Genomic DNA, 23,364 nt, shown 5'->3' on the forward strand with positions numbered 1-23,364 from the left:
TTTGAGAGAAAACTGTCTTCTGTCGTCGTTGTACTGTCCGTCTGTCTTCTGTCTGTCTGTCTGTCTGTCTTCTGTCTGTCTGCCTGTCTGTCTGTCTCTCATGTTAAATGGGTTGGTCAAGGCCAGAGGAGAATATAATTGTATCAGTTAATTAGGCTGAAAATGTTTCATGACTGGTGTGAACACCAAAACAATCACTTAATGAGCAGGTTTATTACAATTACATGTGAATGAAAGAATCAATCAAACATACACATTTTATGCTCATTACAGTAGGCATCAGGAACCACGTAATTCCCGAACTGTATCTCGGAAGGACTGAAGATTGCTGTGTGTACCTCAGAGGACAGGAAGAGAGAAAAAAACCGTAGGCTATACAGATAAGAGACTGCTGGAGCGCCACCTACCAGTAAGTTGAAGTGAACTGAGTGAGAAAGTGTCGTCTATATTAACACATCGGAATTTCAGTGTTTTGTGGTGGTGTGTTAACAACTCACCTTGATTTAGATTTCTTTTGTGAAGCTCACTGCTGAATTTGAAGGTTCAAGGTAATAATGATGACAGAATCTGTGAAGTCCACCTTAAAGAACTGTGACTTCCTGACTCGGTTGTTAAAACAATTTGATCTGTTTCAACATGGATGAGTCGACCCCCCCCCCCCCCCCCCCTGCTGTGTTCACTGATTCATGTTTTTGTTTTTCAGGGGGATGAGGAGGATGAAGGTGAGTAAAGGACTTGAATATGAGAGACAAAGAATGAGAAGAAAGAAACAAAAAGAACAAAGAGACAAAAACAGGAAAAGAAAGTCAACGACAGAAAGGAAAAAGAACAAGAATTACACATTTGGAGAAAAACAGACTTGCAAAACAATCTTTCGCTTAGAGAGAAACTGTCTTCTGTCTGTCTGTCTGCCTGTCTGCCTGTCGTCTGTCTGTATGTCTGTTGTCGTCTGTCTGCTCTCATGTAAAATGGGTTGGGTCAGGCAGAGTAGATAATTATTGTACAGTATTAAGGCTGTGAAAAATGTTCAATGCTGTTGTGAAACACCAACAATCACTTTAATGAAGCAGTATTTACAGATTACATGTGAATAAAAGGAATCAATCAACATCCACATTTTATGTTCTCATACAGGTCAAGGAAGAGGACTAAGGGGCGCCATAATTCAGCGTAAGTTTGTCTCTATATTAAATCTAGAATTTCCAAGGTGTTTTGTAGGTGGTGGGTACAAACTCCCATTTGATTAGATTTCTATTTGTGCGCCCTCCACTGTGAATTTGAACGTTTACGTTAATAATGTATGACCAGAATCTGTGACGTCCCCTAAAGAAGCTGTGACTCCTGACCTGGTGTTTAAAACAATTTGATCTGTTCAACATGGATGAGTTCGACACTGACTGTGTTCACTGATTCACTGTTTTTCTGTTTTTCAGGGGTGCTGAGGAGGATGAAAAGGTTGAGTAAAGTGAAGAAATTAAGAGACAAAGAAAACGAAGAAAGAAAATAGAAAGAACAAAAAGAAACAAAGCGGACAAAAAAACAGAAAAGAAATCAACGACAGAAGAAAGATACAAGAACTTGCAAACATTTGGAGACAGACAGTGCAAATATTCTTTAGATTTAGATGGAAACTGTATCGTCTGTCGTCGTCTGTACTCTTGCTTCTGTCTGTCTGTCTGTCTGTCTGTCTGTCTCTCATGTATAATGGTGTTGGTTCGGCCGGTAGATAAATAATTGTTCAGTTTATTAAGGCCTATGAAAATGTTATGCTGGTTGTGAACACCAACAATCACTCTTAATGAGCAGGTTTATTACAGTTACCATGTGCATGAAAAAGAAATACAGTCAACATCCACATTTTATGTTTCCATACAGGGTCAAGGACGAAGAGGACTAGGGGGCGGCAATTCAGGTAAGTGAAGTGAACTGAGTGAGAAATGTTGTCGTCTTTATTAAACATCTGGAATTTCAGTGTTTTGTAGTGGTGGGTACAAAACTCACATTTATTAGATTTTTATTGTGAACTCAACTGCTGAATTTGAAAGTCTCAAGGTCTAATAATGGATGACAGAATCTTGTGAAGTCCACCTTAAAGAAGCTGTGACTTCTGACTGGTTGTTAAAACAATTGATTCTTGTTCAACATGGATGAAGTCGACACTGACTGTGTTCACTGATTCACTGTTTTCTGTTTTTCAGGGGATGAGGAGGATGAAGGGGTAACGTGAAAGAATATGAAGAGACAAAGAATGAAGAACGAACAAAAAGAAACAAAGAGACAAAAAACAGAAAAGAAGTCAAACGACAGAAGAGAGAACAAGAACTTGAACATTGGAGAAAAACAGACGGCAACAGTCTTTCGATTAGAGAGAAAAACTGTCGGCCGTCTGTCGTCTGTCGTCTGTCTGTCTGCTCATGTAAATGGTGTGGTTCAGGGCAGAGTAGCTAATAATGTGTATCAGTGTTATTAAGGCGATGAAAATGTTCATGCTGGTTGTGAACACCAACAATCCACTGTAAGAGCAGGTTTATTACAGATTTACATTGGAATGAAAGAATCATGTCAAACATCCACATTTTTATGTCTCCTACAGCGGAACATGGATCAGCCATGCACGCAGCAGCCCAGCTAATGGCTGCCACCTACCAGTAAGTTGACAGGTGAACTGAGTGAGAAGAATTTGGTGTCTATTAAAACATCTAGAATTTCAGTGTTTTGTAGGTGGTTGGGTACAAATCACATTTGATTAGATTTCTATTTGTGAGCTCACTGCTGAATTTGAAAGTTTCAAGTTAATAATGGATGACAGAATCTGTGAAGTTCCACCTTAAAGAAGCGTGACTTCCTGACTGGTTGTTAAAACAATTTGATTCTGTTCAACATGGATGAAGTCGACACTGACTGTGTTCACTGATTCACTGTTTTCTGTTTTTCAGGGGATGAGGAGGATGAAGGTGAGTAAAGTGAATGAATATGAAGAGACAAAGAATGAAGAAAGAACAAAAAGAAACAAAAACGAAAAGACGTCAACGACAGAAGAAAGAACAAGACTTGAACATTGGAGAAAAACAGAGCAACATTCTTTAGATTAGAGAACCTCTTTCTCGTCTTTGCTGTCTGTCTGTCTTCTGTCTTCTGCTGTCTCTGTCTGTTTCATTAAATGGTGTTGTTCAGGCAAGCAGAGAGACAATAATTGATCCAGGGTTATTAAGGCTATGAAAAGTTCATGCTGGTTGTGAACTACCCCAACAATCACTGTAATGAGCAGGTTATTACAGATTAGCTGTGAATGAGGAATCAGTCAACATCCACATTTTATGTCTTCCTTACAGGAGTCTAAGGCAGATACCTAAGGAGGTAGCCACCTTTGTATAGTGATCCCGAAGAAAATGATTCATCTTCGAGAGCTACATTGAACTAGATGGCTTGTTGTTTTACAGTCTCCAAGGAGGGGGACAGGAGTATCAGAATAATCACATCCACATTTTATGTTTCTCCAACAGGTCAGAGGACAGACCATGCTGAGGAGGAGCCACCTACCCCAGTAAGTTGAAGTGAACTGAGTGAGAAATGTTGTCGGTCTATATAACATCTAGAATTTCAGTGTTTGTAGGTGGTGGGTACAAACTCACATTTGATTAATTTCTATTTGTGAGCTCACTGCCGGAATTTGAAAGTTTAGTTAATAAGGATGACAGAATCTGTGAAGTCCACCTAAAGAAGCTGTGACTTCCTGACTGGTTGTTAAACAATTTGCTTTGTTCACCTGGATGAATCCGACACTGACTGTGTTCACTGCGATTCACTGTTGTTTTCTTGTTTTTCAGGGCTGAGGAGGATGAAGGTGAGTAAAGTGACTGAATATGAAGAGCAAAAGAGAAGAAAGAACAAAAAGAACACAAAGAGACAAAAACCAGAAAAGAAAGTCAAACCAGGACAGACGAAAGAACAAGAACTTGACACATTTGGGAGAAAAAAAGTGAACATTTTTACTAGAGAACGTATTCTCTTGCTCGTTCCTTGCGTTGTGGCGTTTCTCCTCATGTAGTGTTCGCGTAGTATAACGTTAGCTTTTAGTGAAATAGTCATGGGTGTGACCACAATACTGTATGAGCATTTCCAGATTCTATGAAAGAATCAATCACTCCGTCTGTCTCCTATGCACATGGCATCCATAACCGGTCTGCTGCCACTCCGTCTGAGGAAGTGTGCATTGTTGTTCTTATCCTTTCAGTGTGAGTGGTGGCAATTGTTCGTTTCTGTACCTCACCTCTTGCCTCCCTCGGCGCCAGATTGTGTCGCCACTTAGAAGCTCTGATGCCCGGATTGTTAAAAGCGCCTCTTACCGTTTTAAGCTTACGGTGACCCATGTTCTGCTTGTTGTGACCCCCAACCATATCACTTTAATTGGCAGGTTTATTTTCCACGATTACATGTGAATTGCACAGAATCAATCAACATCCCCATTTTATGCCTTAAGGACTGCTCATGGCCAGGTGACGAAGCGAGCACCTAAGTGGGCGGCATCCACTGACCCGTAAGGTTGAAGTGAACGAGGTGAGAAACTGGTTGTCGTTCGATATATTAAATGTCAGAAGTCAGTGTTTGGTAGCGTGGGGGTACAAACTCACATTTGATTCAGTTTCTATTTGTGAGCTCACTGCTGAACTTGAAAGTCTCAAGGTAATAAATGGATGACAGAATCTGTGAAGTCCACCTTAAAGAAGCGCTTGTGACATGTCCTGTACTGGGGATAAACAATTGATTCTGTTCAAATGGATGATAGTCGACACTGACTGTGTTCACTGATTCACTGTTTTTTCCGTTTTTCAGGGTGATGAGCGGTGGATGAGGTGGTAAGTGGTGAAGAATATGAAGAGACAATGAGATGAAGGAAAGAAAACAAAAAGAAAACACAAGAGGACCAAAACAGAAAAAATGTCAACGACAGAAGAAAAGGAACAAGCAACTTGAACTTTGGAAGAAAAACAGACGGGCACAACATTCTTTCAGATTTAGAGAGAAACTGTCTGCTGCTCCTGTCTTCTGTCTGTCTGTCTGTCTGTTTGTTTCGTCTGTCTCTCATGCTAATTAATTGGTGTGGTTCAGGCAGATAGATCTTAAATAATTGTATCAGTTTATTAAGGCTGTGAAAATGTTATGCTGGTTGTGAACACCATCAATCCTGTAATGGCAGGTTTATTACAGATACATGTGAAATGAAAGAATCACATCAACATCCACATTTTTATGTTCTCCTTACAGGACCCAGTCAGCAAGGCAGCGTTCTGCGGACCCACCTACCAGTAAGTTGAAGTGAACTGAGTGAGAAAGTTGTCGTCTATAGTTAAACATCTAAGAATTTCAGTGTTTTGTGGTGGTGGGTACCAAACATCCATGATTAGATTTCTTATTTGTGAGTCACTGCTGAATTTTGAAGTTTTCAAGTTAATTAATGGATGACGACATCTTGTGAAGCCACCTTAAAGAAGCTGGACTTCCTGACTTTTTGGTTGTTTAAAACCAATTTGATTCTGCTTAACTGGCATGAAGTCACACTGACTGTGTTCACTGATCATGTTTTCTGTTTTTTCAGGGATGAGGAGGAGAATGGTGAGTAAAGTGCATAATATGAAGAGACAAGGAATAAGAAAGAACAAAAAGAAACATAAGAGGAACAAAAAACAGAAAAAGAAAGTCTAACGACAGAAGAAAGGAACAAGACTTGGAACATGGAGAAAACAGACCGAACAATTCTTTAGATTTAGAGAGAACGTCTGTCTCTCGTCTTCGTTCTGTCGTTCGTTCGTCTCTCTGTCTGTCTGTCTGTCTGTCTGTCTGTCCGTCTCTCACCCTTGTATAATGGTGTGGTCAGGCGAGTAGCAGAGTAATACAAAAAAGAGAGAAAAAAACGTTGTTTTTGCTGTATGCAAACCGTGGCGTTTAAGATGTATTCATGTAACGTATGTGCAGAAACAGTTAAATCTGTTAAAGCATTTGTTCTCCATTGCAAACTGCATAGCAATGAACCGAGGTGTATGTTCAAGTGTGTTGCAGCTAGTTGCAAGCAGGTGTGTACTGGTTATGCAGCATTAAAAGCGCACTTCTATTGTCATCATGCCAATGCACAGTTTCACTTTGTGAACAGCAGTGTGAGGGGATAAAAGCTTTGGGTGTTCACTTGAAGGAGCATATAGTAGAGGGGCGCCAAGTAACCTGCCCTGTGAGAAGGTGCACCCGTGTGTTAAGTGTAAAATCTGTCTTTACCTCTCACACGTCGAGAAAACATAAAAATTGTTTGTAAAATGTGATTTGTGAAACAGGTAATGAAGATGCTCAGAGTGCTGCAAGTGCTACCACACAAGAATCCAGTGTGCCAGATGCAGAAGACACAGTCACAGGCGGACCAAAAGAGGTTGAGATGGAGGCTGTGCCAGCAACAACCTGCCTTATTGTGTGTGGTATGTCTGAACCAAGTTTGCAATGTAGTTAAATGGTTGACACAGATGCACAGATCTGTAATATATATTTGTTCACGTTGTTTATTCTCAGGGTCCTCTTGCTTCACTGCTGACTGCTTCATGTTGAGCATTGATCAGAAGATTGTCAACGACCACATCACTGCCTTCCCCTGTGCCATCTGCCTCGTGTTTGGCAGTTACTATTGCTTCAATATACACTACCCAGTGGGACTGCGATCAACACTGGAGTTCCTCCGGAGGTAATTCTTAGATACATACATACTATATTTACCAGCAAGATAAAGAAAATATTCACCATATAGATCCTAATGTTATTAGATACAGAAATAGAATAAATACAAAAGACAATTGAAATCGAAATAAATACTGTGCCAAATATAAATGTACATAATTGAAACAGTACCAATACAAACTGCAAATGTTTTGTGTTATTGTTTCTATGCTGTCGCTGAGCAGTGTTATAGTGTATATTTTTTATGGTCATAGGGACAGAAGAGTTCTTCAGTCTGTTTGTGCAGCAGGATAGGGGCAAAAGCCTGTCACTGAACACACTCCTCTGTCTGGTGAACGTTCTGTGTAAAGAGTCATCCTCTCTGCCACAGTGTCCACCACGAAGCTGGATCTTGTGGTATCTTTCTGTTAAGATATTTAAAAACATATTAGACCCTGTAATATTTATCCTTTCTTCTTTCCTTCAAGGTGTTTCTTTTCAATAAATCCGGAGAGAGGAACGAAAGTTGAGCACAGCAAAAGGAGGATGTCTTTGCTGTGAACCCAGGAGTCCTCACACTCATCGATGACCTTGCAGACCATGAGTGGACTTGAGTGGACCATACTTCGTGAGTCATGTGATGTGAGGTGTAATGTTGTTGTAATGTTACAGTATGTATGAGTGTACACAGTGTAAGATGTGTACATTTTTTTCCATCTTCATGTACAGCCTTGCAAATGAGGTGAGGTGGTTGTTTATGTTGGAGACTTTTTTATATGTGTGTATATATAAATAGCAGATAACACTGATAACACAAACAAAAAGCAGGGTTCTGGTTTTATGCTGCACCACTGTCACGGCTTAATGAACCTGTGGTGATTTTACTGTTACAAGTTAAAAGATCTGAACAGCAAGAACAGTCAGTAGCATTTTAGCTTTTACTTGCTATTTCAGAAAAGATACAGTGCTGCCCACATCTGTTAGAAAGTTCTTATTACTGTGCATTTATGTCAATTTCATGTAGCATGTTCTGTGTATTCGGTGTGTACACAGTGTTGTGATAAGTTTGTACAGCCTCACAAGTGTTCATTAAATGAAAAATTACAATGAAAAAGTTTGGTTTTTGGATGTTTTATGTACAATGTGCTTATAGTTTCCCATGTTTTCACCATTAGACAAAAATGGTAACTTATTGTTTTTCTGCTCTAATCGATTGACAATTTTACCAAGTAAATTTGCACACTTAAATTTACATTTAATCCTTTTGTATTTCATGGCACAAACTGTAATTTTCTTTAATGTTTTAATGTTAATTTTTAAGCAAAACAAGTTTTTTTCCCAGGGGTAAAAACCTGTTGTTTTACAGAACATTATGGATTCAAACACAATAATTAACCGTAAAATCAGCAATGCTGGTGCTCTTTTGACAGTGTAGTGTTTTACAGTGTAGACCACGTACAGAAAAAGACGTCATAAAAACTTCGAAAAGGTCTCCAAGACGTCAGAATTGGACGTCAATATGATGTCCAAAAAAAGACGTAAAAAAACTTTCATTCTGCACCTTCAGGAGACAGGTTTGGACGTGCAATTTCGACTGAATTTGTGCGTCAGGTGAACGTCCAAACTGGAGGTCAGCAGGACGTCAGAATCGGACCTCCATATGACGTCCGAAAAAGACGTAAAAAAAACTTTCATTCTGCACCTTCAGGTGACCTGATTTCGACGTCGAGAAATGACTTGCGCAGTGGGTAAAGCAACAGTAAAGTCCATTTCCGAGAAGACACTGGGTCATCGCAGTTTAACTGAACTTGTACAATCACCATGTATAATGCTCATCGGTGGAATTCATTATTTATAGTAGCATATTAAAGATAGGGTAGGAAAATGTGTTTTATTTGTTGAAATTGTCTTCAGTCACACAGGGTGTTGTCACAGGGCGTTGTCAGATAAGCACAGAAAACCTCTTTCCACACAACATTACAGATCACAGATGTCAGAAGCTTGAAATAACTGTACAAACTTACACAGTAAACAATATTAAAAGAGCGGTGACATCACAAAGTATGCAGCTGAAGATTTAACGGACTGTAAAGTTTGAGGATGGCTTCTTACCTGGTTACCTGGTGCTCAGTCTGAACTGTGTCCCTGCGTATGTGTGTGCACGCGCTGACTGTTCAGGACTCATTTCAACATAACAGACTTTCTAGCTGTGTTGCAAAAGTAGAATGAACAAGGAACGTATTGTTGTATATTCTGTGGTGATGCAGTTGAAGATGTTTGAAGAGAAACTCCGCCGACACTGTCTTAGTTGTATAACAAGTTTATTAGTTCGGCATCGTAGCAAGTAAAATGTTACTTGGAGAGCTCCTGGCCGAATGATGAGACTCTCCCGACCTATGCGGGACAAGCCCTTATATAGGTAGGTTATACCCCCAAGCCATACAATTAAAATAGCTCGCGCCAAAACATACAATGAAGTCACTTAAGTCAAAGGAACAGATAGACAAAAGAAATTCGTTTGCCAGGAAAGACAACGCGAAGGCTTAACCTTTGACCTGCCCCTTATCCATCCATTTAGAAGAAGTCATTATCTTATTTATACATCTGGCAGTGGCGCCGACCTGGTGGCTCTCTGGCACCCCCTTCCTAATAACCTCTGAGCTGGCATTGGTCAAGGGGGAGTCAACAACCCATGACTAAGCAAGTATCTTCATATAACCCATATGTATATAATAGTATCAGCACTGGTATGTTACTATGCATCTATGTGCAGACACCTCAGTATTGACTGAGTGATCACATGACAGTGGTCTATTCATTTTGAGCTGTTTGAGTGTAGAAATATAGATTTTAACTTTATATGTTGTGTCATATAAACACAAAGAAAGATGTCATGTTAAAGAAAAAAAAAAGAAATCAAAAACCGTAGAGAAAAACCGTGTTATGTTATGTAAACTGCTGTAATGTGTCTTCACAACAAGAGGAGATCTCGTTCAGCCAATGACCCAGCAGGAAGTCGAGTTATTTCTGCAGACATGTTGAGGTTTCAGATCGCCATCTCAGTTGCAGCGGTCAGTGGAACATGTATAGACATGACATTTAAGAAGGGACTGGAGAATTAGGCCATCCCCTCTCTTCATGCACCTTCTGAAATACAAGGGCCCTGCAGTAAACAGAAAAACAAGACATCACTGTAAGCAACAAACTTAGATTACATTATATCTTACATGCAGGTCATCTGATGTATGGAGAGATGTCAAGGGCATCTGAGGAGTGCCTAGGAGGTGAACTGGTGTCTACATACTAAATGGAATCAAATCTAATGACTTGTAGTTAGTTTTAGTGAAGTACTTGACATGGGATTGTTATCAGTCTCATCTTTGTGTGATAACTACAGAGCAGGAGTCAGGGCATGGTTCACTCATCAGCTGTCACTCACAGTATGTCGGACAGAAGACTGAGCCACAGACATCGTCTGGTCTGCTGCAGCGTTCCTCAGTGGTGTAGCAAGATACACCAGATCTCCGTGGAACACAGCGGTTACACGTCAGAGCCTCTGCTGGAAAAACAACAGTTCAGTTTAGAGTTATGCATTCCACCTTTACGAAACACCGCATGCCACATTTGACCTATTTCATTTCACCCATTCAAACTTCACTCTGTGAGCAGACTGACCGCTGCCGATGCAGACGAGCAGGAGGACAGCAGCGAGCTGGAAGGCCTTCATCTTTGTCTCTTCCTGCAGAGTTGATCACTGTCTAAGACACAATGAATATTCAAAAATGTCGTTTAGTTCAAGTGATGGTGCACAACATTTTATCACACACACACACACACCACCACCACCACCACCACCTCTACAGTGAGGTGTAGATCCGCACAGGACAAAGAAGAAACTCATTTTAAATCAAATGTCTTTCCTTCCTTCTTTCCCTTGTTCTCTCTGTCTGGTCAGTTTTTATGAATAAATATACAAACATTTAGTATCTTCAGTTCCACGATTTGTTGCCATGCTGTAGCAATAAGGACAGGTCTAATTCATGTTATGGATGTCCAGTGTGTCAGATTTACATGTTTACAGTCAGCAGCTACATCATCAGATCTATCGATTTTTAAATAGAATCCATTCACCTTCAATCACACTTGGATCTTCATATCTGTCATCACTTTTTCTTCCACTGTCTGTTTTTCTGTCAACATTTTTACTTGAAATAATTGTCTCATCGTCCTGCTCGTCCGACTTTCACAGCTGAGCCACAAAGAATCACAAACTCAACTTTCTCAGTGATCATTTCAGTTCAGAACATTTTGAATTCAAAATGAAGTAGTATCAAATATTTACCTGCTTGTTTTTCCTTTTGGGTATGGAGAACTCCACTGGCATCAAGTGTTCCTGGAGAACCGTTTATAACTGTTGCTCAAACAATGGAAATCCCGTTTTTAAGCAGCCACAGTAAGTGCTGTCAATGGTTGCACAAGAGGCTACACAAAGACAAACATTGTCACAGAATATGACGTGAAGAAACTTTCCCAGTATCTGTCAAGATCACATGTTAGACTGAAAAAATGATTGGCACTCTCAAGCCTTTGCAAAAAACAAACAAACTGTTGAAATCAAAGACTTCCTGTAACCATCATTGTCTTACAGAGTTTCTTACACTAGTCCGGTTCCATATATGTTTCAGTGGGAATTTTGGGGGGATTATGTAAATTATACATTTTTGGAAAGATTATTGTATAAGGAGTCAGAAAATCAATGGTTGCATTTTTTCAGATGTCTCTGTGGTGGCCATATTGAACTTTTAAAAAATGGCCGCCGTAAAACTTTAATTTGTGATATCTCGGCTTCTGAAAAAGCTGAAATGTTGATTTTAACTGCTAAACCCACATTTTCAGGGTCAGAGAATCAAATAGTGCAAGTTCCACTTTACCATATTAACCCATTAATGCATGAATAGGTAAAAAATGACACTGTATGGTTGTTTTCTTGTAATTTCCTTATAATAAGAAGTTGTTTACCTTCCATATTCCATTTTACTACAAAACCATGTTTTTTTTTTCATCATTCCATTGCAATACATCCACAATATGGGTAAAACAAACTATGCACATTGCAAGCAGTTGGTCAGATAACTCAGAGAACCTTTTATTGAAGAGTTTAACATGAGCTAACACAAAACTTGAATGCTGGATGTTGACATGCACATTTAGACCACGGTATATCCATCCTTTTTAATTAGACAGTTTCTATACATCATCATCATCATCATCATCATCATCATCATCATCATCATCGCTTTCATATATTATGGCTTGGGAATCGTCATCGTTCTGGCACTGGCTGCTGCACTGACACATGTCAGTACAGGCTAAGTCCTTAGCTCTGCAGGAGCACCTCCCAGAAGAGCAATCTGATTTGCACTTGCATAGAACCAACTCAAGGATGGCCTTTGGGGCTGGGAAGAACTCTGTGGTCACTGGCTTGAGCATGCCATCCGAGTCTTTGAAGTATCCCATTTTGCAGAGGATCCAGCTGTGGGTCCTGCAGAGCAATGGCTGCCTGTGCCCATACTCTTGTTTGGACATGGACTCCAAGATGTGCTGCTTCAGAGCTCCAAGTGTTGGAGGGAGCTTGTCACTCTCTGCCCTATTTTTGCAAAAGAGATGCCATCGCAGTTGAGGGATTGCCTTGATGTTGATCCCCTTGGGTGAGTAAGCTGCACATGTAAAGTGTTCCAGGGTTGACACCGTTCCTTCCGTGACATGTGCTTCATCCAAAAGCATCTGCAGAGCTTTGACAATATGTTCATCTGCATTGAGAAAACCTGCAGCCAGGTTGCCTTACCTATGCGGGAGAACCTTCCTGTGTGTCTGCCCCATAAATGCATGAAAGGCTGGCAAAGCCTTCGCCTTTCTTTGCCTATAGCTCGCCACAGTGGTTCGATCTGCACAACACCAGAGGCCAAGAAATGGACGGTTTCTTCAACATGATATCATAGTTTGCTGTGACTAGCACTAAAACATCTGTATCTGGTGAGAAAAACACCAACTGTGCATCATGTGGGTTTCGCTGTGAAGCCAGAACAGCCTGGTGGATCAGCAGTGTGTCTGCTTCTTCATGGTTATTTTCCTGAAAGACAAGGTCTTTGTTGCTCCTAGTATCCCAGAAGCAGATGTGAGATCAGCTTGGAGGATCTCTTGTTGTACTCCAGATTTTTGTTAGCAAAGATATTCCGCAGATCACTCTTAGTCTGTCATGGGAGAGGAATCTGCTCAGTGGGATGTGTTTGATATTGGTGTCATCTCTGACTTGATACTGAAGAAGATTTTCCTTGTCTTCTTTATTTCTAGTTCAATTCTTCAGAGAATCTGCCCTGTAGTGTGTCAAAGACGAGGATGACTTCATCATAATCTCTTGTTAGTTGCATCAGTCACATAGCAGACCAGATCCTTGACGGTCAATACAGTTGCTGGTTTTTTGCTCAGCTTCTGCACAAGCACCATACCGTCTACCAGTGCTTTACTTCCGACTTGGCTGATCACTAGATGTGAGGTCTGGAGTCCCTGTATCCACTGCATCTTGGTGAGTAGAACTCCCAACTTCTGTCGGCTTATCTTCTTTGGTCAGCTTCTCAAGTAGATGTATTAACTTTGACTTGTCATGGCAGGGCAGAATTGTTCCATCAGAGCGAACAATGCCCTTGGTGTAGAGTGAATTCATAGTTTCCTATGGCCTCTTTGTAGTCAATGTCTCGGTTTGATCTGGCAAGTACCATCAGCCTTGCAAACAGGTCCTGGGTCTCCTTCAAATCCACAGTATTGTCTCTGAGTTTCACTGCATCTTCTTGTTCCCAGACAGGAACATCTTGTTGTTCTCTTTCTTCACAGGGCCCAGAGGCTGACATCTCCATTGATACGCTTTGACACATAGCTTCCATACAACTTTGGGCCAGTGACATCAGCATTCAAGATCTGTTGTACATACTCATCTGGGATGCAGGCTTGCGGATCACATTGTGCAGGTTATATTGCAAAAGACAACCATGCAGTGTCAATTTTTACCTATTCATGCATTAAAGGGTTAATATGGGTGAAGTAACTTGCACTATTTGATTCCCTGACCCTGAAAATTGGGTTTAGCAGTTAAAATCAACATTCCAGCTTTTTTCAGAAGCTCAGATATCAACATTTAAGTTTTACGGCGGCCATTTTAAACGTTCAATATGGCCGCCACAGAGACATCTGAAAAAATGCAAACATTGATTTTCTGACTCCTTATACAATGACCTTTCCATAAATGTATAATTTACATAATCCCCCAAAAAAATCCCACTAAAGTCAAATTGATATAAGGAACCGACTACACCTTATATACTGCAATGTTTGTCAACCTCTCTTCTTTTGCCAACTGCCCCAAAAACAAATGATGGCCAACAGTGATCTGTTGTGGATGTTGTGGGTCTGCATGTTCAGAGTGTCCTTGGGCAAGATACTGAACCCCAAATTGCTCTGAAGGCTGTGCCATGTAAATGTGTATGAATGCTTAGCTCCTCAAACTGATGAGAAGTTGGCACCTGGCATGGCAGCCAATGCCATCAGTGTGTGAATGTGTGTAAATGGGTGAATGAGATATGTAGTGTAAAGAGCTTTGAGTGGTCGGAAGACTAGAAAGGTGCTATATAAGTACGGTCCATTTACATTTACATTTGCTGTAACACACAATTTGTATGCATGAAAATTGTCACTAAAGTCGCATAAGTTAGTACAAAGAAACAAAGTCAAGATAAAGTATCAAGTGTTCCTGTAGAACAGTTTATAACTGTTGATCAAACAATGGAAATCACGTTTTTAAGCAGCCACAGTAAGTTGCGGCATCTTGTTTATGTGCTGCCAATGGTTGCGCAAGAGGCTGCACAAAGAAAAACAATGTCACAGAATATGACCTGAACAAACTTTCCCAGTACCTGTCAGGATCACGTGTTAGACTGAAAAAATGATTGGCACTCTCAAGCCTTTGCAAAAGAAAAAAAACCCAGCTGAAATTAAAGACTTCCTGTAACCATCATTATCTTACAGAGTTTCTTACACCTTTATACTGCAATGTTTCAACCTCTCTTCTTTTGCCAACTGCCCCAAAAACAAATGATGACCAACAGTGATCTTCTACATAAAACTGATTTTCATACTACATTGTCATGCCAATTGTAATACTGCGGGGTGGCTGTGGCTCAGAGGTAGAGTGGGTTGTCCACTAATCAGAAGATGGTGGTCTGCATGTCGGAGTGTCCTTGGGCAAGATACTGAACCCCAAATTGCTCTGAAGGCTGTGCCATGTGAATGTGTATGAATGCTTAGCTCCTCAAACTGATGAGCAGTTGGCACCTTGCATGGCAGCCAATGCCATCAGTGTGTGAATGTGTGTGAATGGGTGAATGAGATATGTAGCGTAAAGAGCTTTGAGTGGTCGGAAAACTCGAAAGGTGCTATATAAGTACGGTCCATTTACATTTACATTTGCTGTAACACACAATTTGTATGCATGAAAATTGTCACTAAAGTCGCATAAGTTAGTACAACAGAAACAAAGTCAAGATAATAGTATCAAGTGTTCCTGTAGAACAGTTTATAACTGTTGATCAAACAATGGAAATCACGTGTTTAAGCAGCCACAGTAAGTTGCGGCATCTTGTTTATGTGCTGCCAATGGTTGCGCAAGAGGCTGCACAAAGAAAAACAATGTCACAGAATATGACGCGAAGAAACTTTCCCAGTACCTGTCAGGATCACGTGTTAGACTGAAAAAATTATTGGCATTCTCAAGCCTTTGCAAAAAAACTGCTGAAATCAAAGACTTCCTGTAACCATCATTATCTTACAGAGTTTCTTACACCTTTATACTGCAATGTTTCAACCTCTCTTCTTTTGCCAACTGCCCAAAAAACAAATGATGACCAACAGTGATCTTCTACATAAAACTGATTTTCATACTACATTGTCATGCCAATTGTAATACTGCGGGGTGGCTGTGGCTCAGAGGCAGAGTGGGTTGTCCACTAATCAGAAGATGGTGGTCTGCATGTCGGAGTGTCCTTGGGCAAGATACTGAACCCCAAATTGCTCTGAAGGCTGTGCCATGTGAATGCGTATGAATGCTTAGCTCCTCAAACTGATGAGCAGTTGGCACCTTGCATGGCACCCAATGCCATCAATGTGTGAATGTGTGTGAATGGGTGAATGAGATATGTAGCGTAAAGAGCTTTGAGTGGTCGGAAGACTAGAAAGGTGCTATATAAGTACGGTCCATTTACATTTACATTTGCTGTAACACACAATTTGTATGCATGAAAATTGTCATTAAAGTCGCATAAGTTAGTACAACAGAAACAAAGTCAAGATAATAGTATCAAGTGTTCCTGTAGAACAGTTTATAACTGTTGATCAAACAGTGTAAATCCCGTTTTTACACAAGCAGCCACAGTAAGTTGTGGCATCTTGTTTATGTGCTGCCAATGGTTGCGCAAGAGGCTGCACAAAGAAAAACAATGTCACAGAATATGACGCGAAGAAACTGTCCCAGTACCTGTCAGGATCACGTGTTAGACTGAAAAAATGATTGGCACTCTCAAGCCTTTGCAAAAAAAAACAAAAAAAACAGCTAAAATCAAAGACTTCCTGTAACCATCATTGTCTTACAGAGTTTCTTACACCTTTATACTGCAATGTTTCAACCTCTCTTCTTTTGCCAACTGCCCCAAAAACAAATGATGACCAACAGTGATCTTCTACATAAAACTGATTTTCATACTACATTGTCATGCCAATTGTAATACTGCGGGGTGGCTGTGGCTCAGAGGTAGAGTGGGTTGTCCACTAATCAGAAGATGGTGGTCTGCATGTCGGAGTGTCCTTGGGCAAGATACTGAACCCCAAATTGCTCCGAAGGCTGTGCCATTAGATGCATATGAATGCTTAGCTCCTCAAACTGATGAGCAGTTGGCACCTTGCATGGCAGCCAATGCCATCAGTGTGTGAATGTGTGTGAATGGGTGAATGAGATATGTAGTGTAAAGAGCTTTGAGTGGTTGGAAGACTCGAAAGGTGCTATATAAGTACAGTCCATTTACATTTACATTTGCTGTAACACACAATTTGTATGCATGAAAATTGTCACTAAAGTCGCATAAGTTAGTACAACAGAAACAAAGTCAAGATAATAGTAAGCAGAGGTCCTGATACGCACCTCTTGAAACATGCACTACTCACAAAAAGTTCAGGATATTCAGCTTTCAGATGAAACACCTAAAATGCACTTTACCCTTTTCAGGTGAACTTCATTTAACCTTCTCTAAATTTTTGAAATGTCCAACTGTTCAGTGTTGCAGTACTTACTGCAGAACATGCTGTTGTCTAACAAGGTGATTAAAAAAAAAAAAAGTGTGTGATCCATGAATGTTCCACTAAATGTTCTGCTTCAATGACTGAGTTTGTATTGAAACAGTCCTCTTCATCACACTGTTCACATTCTGACATCATGACAAGACGACGCCTAACATCCATCAGCAGTACCTGGTCAGTGTGAGGCTTCAAACAGGACGTACTCAGAGGTAAGTAACCACTGAGCGCTGAGTGTCACAGAGTGTCATCAGCAGGTTGGAATAAGTCCACTTGTGAACAGCATGAGATGTCTAGTCGAGCTACGATCGATGGTCAAGGTCACATGACAAGTCACTGAGACATTCACATGTTTTGTTGTGGTATACACACCAGTGTTGTTAGATGTAGTTTCAGTACATTGTTTGAGATGAAGAAATTAGCATTGCATGATTCTTACTAAATACTCTAATTAATAACTTAACTGGTGATTTATCACTGTAGCATGAACTTGGGGCGGATTGATTTAAAATATCAGTAGTATCGATACTAACGTTGGTATTGGGTATTGATCGATACTTGTGTGATGAGATAGATTCTTAAGTTTTAGTTTCTCTTCTGTACAACTCCCCCCCTATGCAAAATCATATCAATCATTTTTTATTTCACCTGGAGGATTCCCAACAAGCTATGGATATCACAAGGAGTCTGGCTGAAATGATCGTTAAGGATATACACCCTGTGTCTGTGGTTGAAGATGAGGGTTTTAGATATTTTATAAAGATACTCGATCATTGCTATAAGATTCCAAGTAGGAAAAATTTAATGGGAGAGAAAAACACCAGCACTGGATGAAGAGTGTCGCTCAAAAATGAAAACAGTTCTCGATGCTGCAAACAGTCATTGATGAGAACTGGCAAATGCAAGCATATGTCTTAGAAACCAGTAGTTTTTCAGGAAAACACAGTGCTGACAACATTTGCTCAGTACTAAAAAGAATCACTGATGAATGGGGCATAACTGCCAAAGTTCATGCTGTAATCACAGATAATGGTGGCAATATGCTGAAATATTGCTGAAAGCCAAGGTATCAAGCTAGCTGCTGAGCTGGCTTCACAATGCCAGCACCGTTTCAGAGCCATTGAAACTCTGATGGCACTCCGTTATCTCTCCTTTCTTTATTGTACCAGTTCTAGATTTTTTACACGCGAGCGATGAGACATGACAACTTCCTTTGTCTTTTAAAACTTTTACTCAAAAACAACAAAGTAAATTACAAAGTCTGACGCACGGTCAAAAGACTGTATTGCTTCCCTATGTTCTGCCATAGTTACCACTTAGAAAATGTTCTTTTTAACCGTTTACACATTACTAATTGTGTATTTAAAACTAACACACTAAACCCGGTATGACTCACAATCAAGCCATCATCAATAGTTTTTAACTGTTTTAACTTAAATTACTATTGCTTAACTGGCCCTTAATGGCCCTTACAGAAACCTTTTATGGTCTTGCTGTCAGCACATTCCCGGACACAAGATTTAAAAGCCTCGGGTTCTGTGATATGGCAAATGTTGAAGCTGAGAAAAAATGACTGATCACTGAATTGCAGTCAGTGAACAAGACCTTAGTGTCAGCTCCTGAACCAAGCACAAACTCTGCCACCAGCTCTGTCTTAGTAAAGCTCACCTGCAGCAAAAGTTGGGAAAGAAAACCTATAAATCTGTAGTTCTCAACAAGGGGACAGGTTCCAAAATGGGACCCTCAGAGGATAATTTCTAGGACACAGGAGAGCAAAAAGACAGAGATCCAGTAGGAGTATTTTCTTTTGTTTATTTATTTGCACAGCTTACTCAGTACATTTCAAATTGAAAAAGTTTGTTAATTGCAAACGCAGATTACCATCCCAAAAGGGAAATTTAAGTTTTCTATAAAGAGTTCTCAATTACTTAATAAAAGTTTTTTTATTTGCCTATAAACTTTATCCTGTGTTTTATTATCATCATAAACATTATTAATTAAAGGAAAACTTACAAAATAATTAAAACCCCTTAACGCCTGAATTTATATAGCTGTATATAAAAAATGTTTTATGTGTGTTTTTGCCTTTAAGTAGATGGTAAATAATGTTGAGATTATTAATTTCACTTTTGCACAAAAAATAAATAGAAATTTTGGTAGGCATAATGGTCAATAATGAGATAACAATAACACATAGTGAGGGCAACATATGAAAATCTGGGAACTAAATCCTTACCAAGAAATTTCTTCACAGTTGTGTTTAGGAAAGTGTCTTAAAATGTTGAAATTCAACTCCCGTGGGAAACCTCCTAAAAAATTGCTCAAAGTTGGGGTACCTGTAACCGATTTTTGAAAAATCGACAATGTTAAATTTGGCTTTAAGTAACTTGTGAGGGGTCAAACTAGGGGATTTTCATGATTCTGAGTTAATTGCAAGCATTAGTTTTTCACCAAAACCACTCCTTAGTGCAAAAACAGCCACCCCCACTTTTCCCACTCACTGCATTTTCAGCCATTATTCACGAATATTATCCTACTTTGGATCCTTGGGTAATATCATGGAGGATTCCAGACTACTAGAGCTGATCCAGCTGATCTATCCAGGGAATACGATAGCCAACCACATCCTGGATGGAGGATGTTTTGATAAGGCAATCTGTGCTCACCTCCTAATTGATGCAGCCATCTATCAGCACATCATGAAACATGCCTTCACTGAGGAGGGGCTTGGTGAAATGAGGACCTTGATGGAGAAGGTAGCTGATGGGAAAATGGGAGCCAGACACACAGATCCAGTTGCTGTAGTGTTTGAACGGAGGTTTGAAGAAATCTTCAAAAGACTTGCCAAAGGAGGAAGAACGCCTGCACTCTAAGTGCAGTACTACTACATGGTAGATGTCATCGAGATCTTCATCAGAACTCAACGGCATGCAGACCACAATGGGCACCTGTCCTGCATTGTCACTAGGATGCTAGACATCTTTGCAGCTGCGGGGCATCATCAATACGCCAAGGGGGCGCGGTTGTACTGTCAACTCATGAAGCAACTCGAAACTTTGCCTGCTTACAAGGAAACCTTTAAAAGTCTTACTGCCCATGGGAACCATGTTGTCCGTTACTCTAGCCATGATTGGTCTGGCACCTGGTGTGACATCTGTATTGAGCAGATATTAATGAAGGCAGCCAAGTCAGAAGGTGGACAGAGCAGAGCAGAGGGAGGATGAGAAATAGTGATTCTTGTCACAGGTACTGGGTGCTTACCCTCAACCACTTCTCCAATGTCAACCAGCACATGGAGGAAGGTGTCAAGAAACATGGTCCACTCCACAGAGACCTTGCCAAAATACAAATGAAGCGAGATGCTGAAGTGATTGAACTTGTCCTCAAATGGTTTGAGGAGATCAACCCATTTGACCAAGATCGAGATAAGGAGTTGCTTGTGTCTTTCTCAACAGGATTCACAAGCACAAGAGATGGCCCAGTTAATGCAGAGAGAGCAGCTGAAGTAGGGAGGGAGATGCTACATACTTATCCTCACATCCAATCTCTTTAGCTTTCAATGTCAGTCCCCTTCTTTATTAGTGCTGCGAGCTGGGCGAGAGAGAATGTTTTTTTTTTCCTCACTCGTGGAAGGCACAGAAGCAGTTTCTGTTCTTGTTTAGGCACAGGTTAACGTCACATTTGTTACACTTGATGCTAGTGTGGCCCGTGCACTTAGGGAATTTGCAGCGTTGCCGCACACTGCCGATTTGCGGCCAGTGACCCACAGCATCAGTACGGACATCTTGTGTGGGAATAGCCTTAGTTGGGCCTCTGCACTGCTTCTTCTGGAACTCTCGCTTCACATCAGACGAGGGCCGCCCCCTTTTTTTGGCCAACAGATCTTTGCCTTGCATGCAGAGGGCCTGTGCAATGGAAAGCCTGAAAGCCAGGAAGTTCTTCTGCTTCTTCTGTGGAACATTGATGTTATCACAATCACGCCGATAGAGCAACCAGCCGCTGAGAACCACCATGTCCACGAAGTGAAAGAAGAATCGGTGGTAGTACTTCTTAGACCTGATGTGGATGCGGTAGTAGGTAATCAAGTGCATTAACACCACCCATGAACTTGTTATAGAGGGTGATGATGCTAGAACATTCCACAGACACTTTCCTCCTTTGCTTTCTGTCCCACCTCTCTGTGAAGGAAACAGGCTGGGCACTTGCAAATGTGCTGGCAACAATCACCCCTCTGTTGTCAAACCATTTGACAGCCCTAATCTCCACACTGTCAACAACAGCCTGTTGCTCCTCAAATGTCCCTCTTCCCTTCTTTTTGAGCTTTTTGTCTTCGCTGAACGTCCAGTCTTTCAGGCGATTTTGCTGCACAGTGCCAAGGGCTGGTATCCTCCTGTTTGCAAGGGCAACAAACAAATCAAGCGAGGAAAACCAGTTATCAAAGAACAGCAGGTGGTCTACAGAGCCTTCAACAACTTGTGCAAGTTTTAACACAACGTTCCCGCTTGCCCCGATGTCTTGTAAACCTGGTGGAGGATCAGATTTCCCTGCATAAACATCAAATGAGTGCACCAGGCCTCTTGTGTCACACAAAACAAAGATTTTGTATCCCCATTTGTATGGCTTTTTGGGGATGTACTGTTTTAAAACAGATCTGCCTTTGAATGGCACCATTTGTTCGTCAATAGACAGCATCTGATCTTGAGGCAGAGCTTGGAATTTGGGGAGCAGAGAATCAATCAGTGGCCTAATTTTGAACAGCCTGTCACTGTTGTTGGTTGCCGTGTTGTCACTGAAATGAATGAAATGTTTAATTTCTTCCCACCTGTCACGGGGCATCACATCAGCCACCTGCTGTACACGACATGCATTAGACCAGTAGATCCTAGAGCGAGGTAAGCGGATAACACTCATGTACAAAACAGTTCAAATGAACTGCTCCAATTTCTACTGATCTAATTTCAGGGCATGGTTTGGATTTTCTTGTGTGCTGTACATATTGCTCTGATTGACAATAAGAGCCAAAAGTTCAGTGTCAAAAACCTGTCTGAAATAATCAATAGGCAGTCTGATTGAGTCACTTTCTGGGAGGGCACCTTGCCACACTGGCACATTTTTTGCAGAGCTCTGAGTCTGTTTCACCCTCTTCCACGTCACTTTTTCTTTGTTTCGTCTCTTTTGTTTCTTTCTTGCAGCTTGGGCACTGGTGCTAGTAACCTCCTCATCACTGCTGCTCCTGTCGCTCTCGCTACTACTCTCACTATCACCTGCAGGGGTCAAAATGAACTTTTAGCAATGTGAAAATCTATGGATAATCTATGGATAAACTTGTGAAATTCACTAGCCATTCAATAGGAAATCTGCATTTTCACCTGGCTTGGGCACACATTTCTCATCACTGCTACTCCTGTCGCTCTCACTGCTACTCTCTTCATCACCTGGCTTGGGAACATATTCCTGATCGCTGCCTGCACTATCACTGAGACAGCTGTCTTCACTGTCCTCTGGGAGAGGTCGTGCGCATGTATTTATGCGCTTGCCGTAAAACACGGAAGCCTTCATTCGGATCTGCATAAAAATAAATAGCAGTTGTATTCATATCCCAGCACAGTGTCTGTGTAAAGACTATTGAAAATAACTAAACAAAATACAAAGGATTACCTAGATAAGCCGTCCAGAAAAGCATTTTTCTATATAGCGCTGGTTAGCTGCTTAGCATTACCTTATGGCTTACTGTCGCTAATATGCTACAAAGCTAATTACTGTATTTTCCAGATTATAAATCGCACCAGCCAAAAAATGCATAATAAAGAAGGAAAAAACATATATAAGTCTCATTTTTTGGGGAAAATTATTTGATAAAATCCAACACCAAGAACAGACATGTCATCTTGAAAGGCAATTTAAAATAAAAATAAAATAGAGAACAACAGGCTGAATAAGTGTACGGTATACCAACAATACATTACGCATAAACAAATCAAATCAAATCAAATCAATTTTATTTGTATAGCCCAAAGTCACAAAGTACATTTGCCTCAGAGGGCTTTACAATCTGTACAGGGAGTGACACCCTCTGTCCTTAGACCCTCGGTTCGAGTGAGGAAAAACTTGCCCACAAAAACCCTTTAACAGGGAAAAAATGTGGAAGAAACCTCAGGAAGATCCACAGAGGAGGGATCCCTCTCCCAGTGACGGACAGACGTGCAATGGATGTCACGTGTACAGGACAAATCAAACACAAACATATTTGGTACATGACATGATAAAGACAATGATTAT

The 23,364-nt window shown here is 40.7% G+C and overlaps 2 long non-coding RNA genes across 2 annotated transcripts in view; both read left to right on the forward strand.

Annotated features, from left to right (window-relative positions):
- Positions 1-3,000, forward strand: part of LOC113748295 (uncharacterized) — an 8,455-nt gene extending 5,455 nt beyond the window's left edge. The window contains exon 2 of the long non-coding RNA XR_003464237.1: positions 2,937-3,000. This is a non-coding gene — a long non-coding RNA (uncharacterized LOC113748295). The remainder of the gene's footprint in view (positions 1-2,936) is intronic.
- A 2,923-nt stretch (positions 3,001-5,923) lies between these two features.
- Positions 5,924-7,919, forward strand: LOC109139592 (uncharacterized). Its single transcript, XR_003464236.1, has 3 exons — positions 5,924-6,461; positions 6,553-6,721; positions 7,182-7,919. It is a non-coding gene; the product is annotated as an uncharacterized LOC109139592 (long non-coding RNA).
- The last annotated feature ends 15,445 nt before the right edge of the window (positions 7,920-23,364 follow it).

The sequence above is a fragment of the Larimichthys crocea genome, chromosome XIX, assembly GCF_000972845.2.
Source record: "Larimichthys crocea isolate SSNF chromosome XIX, L_crocea_2.0, whole genome shotgun sequence".
NCBI lineage: Eukaryota > Metazoa > Chordata > Actinopteri > Sciaenidae > Larimichthys > Larimichthys crocea.